The sequence below is a fragment of the Pteropus alecto genome, unplaced genomic scaffold (genome assembly GCF_000325575.1).
Source record: "Pteropus alecto unplaced genomic scaffold, ASM32557v1 scaffold69, whole genome shotgun sequence".
Classification (NCBI taxonomy): domain Eukaryota; kingdom Metazoa; phylum Chordata; class Mammalia; order Chiroptera; family Pteropodidae; genus Pteropus; species Pteropus alecto.
In genome coordinates, this window is record NW_006494610.1 from 9812562 (window position 1) to 9820347 (window position 7786).

A 7786-nucleotide genomic window follows, 5' to 3' on the forward strand; every position below is an offset into this window, starting at 1 on the left:
GTTTCCTAAATTAGTGCAGTTTAATTAGAAATTTATTATTTAGGGATGGAAAATTGTGGGAGGGTAAGTAGGGGATTGCTTTATAGGGTAAAGGCTCTTTGAAATTGGCTCTAAAACTTGAGTAGGAGTTCAGGAGGGGTGGAGTGGAAAGCAGAGAGAAGAGCATGACCAAAGGTGGGAGAGGAGAAAATGACCCTCTTGTGCAGAGACCTAAATAAGATCAGTGAGGCCAGAGAAGGGTGTACCTGAGTACTCCCGGTGGCAACTGAAGATTTTTCCAAAAAAGAAACTTGGAATCACATCAGGGATTAAATGAAAGCCTTAAAAGCCTTAAATGAAAACCTAAAAGGTTTGGATGTTATTCTCTAGATGGTGAGTAAAACCACAGAAGGTCTTTGAATAAGAGAGAAGCATAATCAAAATGGTTGGGGTTTTTTGTTTGTTTGTTTTTTGTGGGGACGGCAGGGAGGAAATTTGGTTTGAGGTATGTATTTAGTGGAGAAGATACTGAGAGCAAGTCTTAAAAGTCTGGTATCAGTAGAGGGAATGGAGGGACATAAACTTGAGAGATATCTCACAGACAGGTTAAATACAAATTTATATTTAATTGAATGGGAAGTAGTGGTGGAGGTGACACAGGAGTGAAAGATAACCCTGAGGTTTCTTACTTGGGGGTGGGTGTATGGAGTAGATGAAGATGCCATTAAATAGAGATTAAAATTCAATCTACAGGGAAATGGCTTTAGACTGTTCTAAAAATTGAAAATTGCTGTCTTTGACAACTACAGAAGAAACAGCACACTACTTTCAATATATTTTGGCTCTTAGTGAATAAGTAATATTATATTAGGAGTTATTTATCACTGATTTTTACTTAAAACAGTTTAGGTTAGGCATTAGAGTTAGAGATATAGTGAGTTAACAGAATTTAATTATAAAATGGTCTATATTTTTTATTTTTATATTTTTTTAATTTTTCAATTACAGCTGACATACAATATTATATTAGTTTTAGATGTACAACATGGTGATTAGACATTTATATAACTTATGAAGTGGTCACTCATAAATCTAGTACCCATTTAACACTGTACATAGTTATTATAAATTATTGACTATATTTTTTACGCTATACTTTATATCCCCATGACTATTTTGTAACTACCAATTGTATTTCTTAGTCCCTTCCCCTTTTTTCACATATCCCCTCAACTTCTCTCATTGGCAACCATTAAAATGTTCTCTGTCTCTATGAGTTTGTTTCTGTTTTGTTTATTTTGTTCTTTAGATTCCACATGTAAGTGAAATGATATGGCATTTGTCTTTCTCTGACTTACTCCACTCAGTACAATACCCTCTGTGTCCAATCATGTTGTGGCAGAAGGCAAGATTTCATTCTTTTTTACAACTGAGTAATATTCCATTGCATATATGTACCACCTCTTGTTTATCCATTCATCTTGATGGATGCTCAGGTTGGCTCCATATCTTGGCTATTGTAAATAATGCTACAGTGAAAATATGGATGCACATGTTCCTTTGAAGTAATGTTTTGGGTTTTTTTTTTTTTTTTTGATAAATACCCAGAAGTGGGATTACTGGGTCCTTCTTTTTCTCTCGTTATAAACTTTGTTTTAAAGTATTTTGTGTGGTATAAGTATTGCTATTTTAGTTTTTTTTTTTTTTTTCATTCCCTGTTCATGCAGTATCTTTCTCTATCCTTTTACTGGTCTTTATTTTATCTTTAGCAGATTTTCTTATTTCATTTTGCTCTAATTGATATTACTTAAAGAACTGAATGGAGAAAAATGAGTGCCTGGGAATATAATATGTTTGAGGTACTTGGAAGATGGCATGATTCTGATGTTTAAAAGTTGTTGGTCATATATACTTAGAGCTCACAGAATTATTGGAGCTGCAGATTGGAGAGCTGAGTGATGTTTTAACAGTGGTGGCTGTAGCCTTTCAAGGAACTATGGTCCCCTTAGGAGAGCACAGAGAATTAAAGAGGCCAATAATGGGAAATCTGAAGAATGCCTATATTTAATAGACCTGCACATATATTTCTCTTTACTTAGTACTTCTGATTTAGAGTGAGGATACATACATCCTAATTATGTACATACTTATCTTCTTAAATTGTGCCCTTCTTAATGTGAATCATATAGGACATATTTATCATGTATAGATTTGTAATGTTAATATGTCACCGTTAAGCAAATGTTTCTGTTTTATTAACAAGTCAAATAAAAATAATGATAGTGAGAACTCTGTCTTCAGCAGTGCTGCATTTGTCTGCTATGTGTTTTTCTTTTGTCCTAATTAAAAGGCCGCAGACGCTAAATAATACCTCTTTTTTTTTGATTCTGTGAGGTACCATTTTGATACCAAATTCTTTGACCATTGCTGTGATACTCTAGGCTGTATTTGGACTAAACCTTGAAAATGCAAACTCTTCTCTAAGTTCTACTAGAAATTCTTCATTTAAATTAGGTTTGTAACAAATTACCTTCCTCCAATGTGTAAAATTATTCAAATGTTTCCATATTGCAATGGTTGTAATATGAACACTCAGGATTTGATATTCTTTCTTGTAGGTAGCTTCTCTAGAACAAAGTTCCAGAAATGAAGTTTAAAATATTTTGAACCGTATGTGTTATATAATTTTGTTAGAAATTAAAAGAATAGCATATACATTCCAGTATGTCAAGTCCACTTATTTTATCCAGAATTGGTATGTGAGAGTTAAATTCCAGATTCACCTGTTTCTTAATATCACAACAACACATTTACTCATTTTTATTTGCTATATCAATGGTTTACCAACGAAGTTATCAAATATGTCACTTGCACTAAATCTAGAACTCATCAAGGGTAGGGAGAGCATCTAATTTTTTAATTTTTAATTTTTATTTTTTAGGCTACCTGACAGATGGCAAGGACCTTGTCAGCTTACAATCCCTTATTTATTTTATTATTTTATTTTTTTACACCTACAGCACCTGGTCTTCCTAGGTGGTATCCCATCCAAGTACTAACCAGGCCCGACTCTGCTTAGCTTCCGAGATCAGACAGGATCAGCCTTGTTCAGGGGGGCATGGCCAAAGACTAATTTTTTATATTTCCTTAACACCTGAAATAATGCCTGAAAATATGTAGAATGTTTGGAAAACATTTGTTTACTGAATGAATGATAAATGTCCTTTTTCCCTATAACACTTGATTTATTTGAAACACATTGTGTTAGTCAAGGTTCTCCAGAGAAACAGAATATATATAAGTGGAGAAGGAGAGGAAGAGGGAGAGGGAGAGGGAGAGGGAGATTTATTTTAAAGAGTTGGCTCACATGATTATAGAGGCTGACAAGTCCCAAACTGTCGGCAAACTGGAGACTCAATAGAGAAGATTGTGTAGTTTCAGTCCAAAGGCTAGCGTCCTGAAGCCCAAGAAGAGCCAATATTCAATTTAAATCTGAAGGTGGGAAAAAATTGATATTCCAGTTCAAAGGCAATCAGGCAGGAAGGATTCTCCCTTCCTGTGGGTCAGTATTTTTGTTCTGTTCAGGCCTTCGACTGATTAGATGAGACCCACTTACATTAGAGAAAGCTGTCTGCTTTACAGTCTATCGGTTTAAATGTTCATTTCATCCAAAAACACCTTCACAGAAATAGCCAGAATAATGTTTGACCAAATGTCTGGGGACCCCATGGCCTATTCAAGTTGACACATAAATTAACCAACATAGACATTAACAACTTATTTTCATAATTAAGAAACATTACAATTATTGATGTTCTAGCCTACAGCTATATCCTTGAAAATATTTTAAAACATTTAAAATAATTTCTTTTTGAATATGCTTATAGCTCTCTATATTATGCTGTGTGAGATTTTTTATAGTGTGATCAGTATCTGCTTCATCATTATTAGACTCATTTCACCTAAAGTATTTTTTCCAAAATATAATCTATTTTGTTCTGGAATGCATTCTTGCTCATAATTAATCTAAATTACAAAATTTTCATAGTTTATTGAGAATCCTTTTCATCCTTACACTGAAACTATTGTAAAGGAATCTGTTTCTGTTTAATTTAAATTCATATTTTAAATACTTTAGCAGTGAGTAACTTGTGCTTACTTGATTCAAAATAGTATGAACCTTGTAAAAAGCCAGGTTGGTGAGTCAATTACCCATCAACATCTAAGACAGTTGAGCTGCTAATGACTGAGGCCGAATGATATTGCCACAGACCTCTAGTATCAAAAGGCAGCTTAGAAGTTTAGTTAGAATAAGAGATTTTCTTTATTGGGTGAATTAAATTAGCTCTTTTGCTCCAGAAGAGAGATTTTCATTTAGGATAAGAATTGTTTCAGGCCGTTTGCAAGAGAAAATTGCCCTCTTTGAGAACTAAGGAAAATGTAGAGGTGGTAGTTTAAATAGTTCATAGTAAATTAGTAATAAAATGTTATTCATGTGCCATCCCTTTAAAAACATGTTTAAAATGTCTGAGTAATCAGAAATAAGAGCTCATTCAGCCAAAGAAAAACACAGTACACATTTTTGTACTAAGAATATATATATAAATATTTGCCTTTTCTTTGTTCCACAAGGTATTTTGATATATTTGGTTGGTAGCTAAGTCAACTAATTTTCTTATTTTTTAAGTTTAAATATTAATGTGTAATGCTCTGAAGTTATTAATGTTGAACTTGAAAGTTCATGTCTAACTTAGTTCTGAACTGTAAGCATTGCTGAGTTTACTTAGGGACATTTAATAAAAAAAATATATATAGTAATAATAAGAATAGTAATAATAACCGCTTGTATTGACCCCTTAGTATGTTCTGGTCATATGTAGTATCTCATGTGACTAGCTTATTGAATAGGTGGGGCATAGAGTGTACAAATAAGAAACAATTATAATTGACCCTTGAACAATATGGGTTTGAACTCGGAGGGTTCGCTTTACATAGAGTTTTTTCAATAAGTATTTTAAATGTATTTTTTATTCCTTATGATTTTCTTAATAACATTTTCTTTTCTCTAGCTTACTTTATTGCAAGAACATAATGTACAATACATATAACATACAAAATATGTGTTAATTGACTTTTTATGTTATTTATTGATAATGCTTCTGGTCAACAATAGGCTATTAGTAGTTACGTTTTGGGAGAGTCAAAAGTTATGTGTATATTTTCGAGTTGGGAGGCGGGGAGTAGGCATTCCTAATCCCTGTGTTGTTCAAGGGTCACTATATTTTTCTCACTTACCCTTGTCTCACCACAGACTCATTGTTCCACCTTATAACTGTTTTTTACTTTCCTGTATCAGAATAGTTTCATTTTAGGGTATAAAAAAATGTAGTCTGTTTGAAATGTAAACTTTAACCTTGCATTCAATTTAAATGTCTTATCTTCTTGATTTATTAATTAATTTTTATTATAGTTGACATAAGTATTATATTAGTTTTAGGAGTACAATGTAGTGATTGTACGTTTATATACCTTACAAAGTGATCACCACAATATGTCTTGTAAACATCTGTCACCATACAAAGTTATTACAATATTATTGACTATATTCCCTATGCTGTACATTATATCCCCTTATAATTGGAAGCATGTACCTCTTAATCCCCTTCACCTTTTTTGCCTGTCCCCCATGGCCCCCCCTCTGGCAACCACCAATTTGTTCTCTGTATCTCAGCTTGTTTTCGTTTATTCATTGTTTTTTAAATCCCACATATAAGAGAAATAATATGGCATTTGTCTTTGTCTGACTTATTTCACTTAGTATAAAACCTTCTAGGTCCATCTATGTTGTCTCAAATGGCAAGATTTCATTCTTTTTTTTTTTTATGGCTGAGTAATATTTCATTGTCTGTATGTATATATATAATATACATTATATACACATATATACACACCCACATCTTCATCCATTCATCTATCATTGGACACAAAGGTTGCTTCCATATCTTGGCTATTGTAAATAATGCTGCAGTGAACATAGGGGTGCATATATCTATTCAAATTATTGTTTTTGTTTTCTTCTGATAAATCCTTGGAAGTGGAATTGCTAGGTCATATGGTAGTTCTGTTTTTGATTTTTTGAGAACTCTCCATACGATTTTCCATTGTGGCTGCACTAGTTTTCACTCCTACCAGCTGTGTATGAAGGTTCCCTTTTTACATCCTCACCAGCTCTTGTTTTTTTTCTCTTATTGAGAATTGCCATTTTAACAGCTATGATATGATATCTCATTGTGGTTTTGATTTGTGTTTCCCTGATTAGTGATGTTGAACATTTTTCATGTGTTTGTTAGACAACTATATGTCTTCTTTGGAGAAATATCCATTCAGGTTCTCTGCTCATTTTTTTTAATTGGATTGTTTTTTAATGTTGAGTTATGTGAATTCTTTATATGTTTTGGATTTCAGTTCCTTATCCTACACATCATTTGCAAATATCTTCTCCCATTCAGTAGGTTGCCTTTTTGTTTTGTGGATGGTTTCCTTTGCTGTTTAAAAGCTTTTTAATTTGGTGGAGTCCCATTTGTTTATTTCTGCTTTTGTTGCTTTCAGCTCATTCTCTACCAGGAACTTTAGAAATCAATAATGAGAGAAGTTAGTGTAGTCTTTTTTCTGAGCTTTGTTTGCTCCACCTCCACCCCCAGTCTCCCCAACCACATGTACATGCATACCTATTTCTGTCTCCTTGCAGAACAAGACAAGGGAGGAGAAGGAACAAGAATAAAGGAACAAAGTCTTGTTTTTCCAGTTCTTTTAAATCTGACTCTATGTCTCCTCTGTTATGTCAGGCATCAGATGCTGGCTCTCTGTTATGGATCACAAATGTTCTTCAGAGATACTCTAGCTTCCTCAACACCTTTTGCATACCCCACTGTGTCTACTGCGGCATGTCCTGACAGAGGCAACCGGCTCTAAATCTGATCATTTGTAATTCTGCTGTCAGCTTCTGCCCATTGTATTACGTCTCCAGGTTCTTTCTGTCGCTGTCCCCTTAGCCTAGCAGGTAGCCCTCTAGAGAAGGATCCTTTCAAGAAAGGATTTTTTATGTAATCTCTTTTCAAATATTTAGTCTTCTCATCTTGGTTATTGGGAGTGATGGTCTTTACCATGGATATGATTGATATCTTGCTTATTTCCCATTATCCTCAGTTTTGAAGCGTTAGCTACATTCCAGGAAAACATGAAAAGTTCCATTTCACATCTAATTATATTCATTTAAGGCTCACATTAACTCTTTGAGGAGAGTGATATTTATCATCCTAGTTAAACACAAGGAAACTGAAGCATGAAGAGTTTTATTATTTGCCCAGGGTTGCCTGGCTTTTCCAAGATCACTCAGTACTAAGTGGTTGCCTGACTTAAAATCTCATACTCTTTATCTACTTTGTTATATTGCTAAAACAATAAGACAGAGTCTAGAGGATTAAGAAAGCCAAACCCCTAGATAGGTGCCCCAAACTGCAAAACAGACAGTTGTAGTATCTCATTGTGTCACTTTTCTAGTTCCATTTTCCCTTCCAAAACTTTGAAATTTCTGATAGAAATTTCATTCGTCTCTTTTTCTTCTTCCTACCTTAGAGTTCAAATACTTCAAAATATTTAGTAATTTTAATGCTGAAATCATAAGCATCTTAGCAATGTTATAAATTTCTTATTCAGCTATTTCAATATGTCATAGCATATACCTTTGGAAACCATAAAAATACTACAGAACTGTGTTAATAGGCAAGGAGAATCAAATTCTACAAAT

At 33.6% G+C, this 7786-nt stretch overlaps 1 protein-coding gene and 1 pseudogene across 1 annotated transcript in view; one reads left to right on the forward strand and one right to left on the reverse strand.

Moving 5' to 3' along the window:
• LOC112474004 (membrane-associated guanylate kinase, WW and PDZ domain-containing protein 2-like) overlaps positions 1–7786 on the forward strand; it is a 348332-nt gene that overhangs the window by 12619 nt on the left and 327927 nt on the right. The gene's annotated exons all lie outside the window — the stretch shown is intronic.
• On the reverse strand, positions 2991–3109 carry LOC112474013 (annotated as a pseudogene).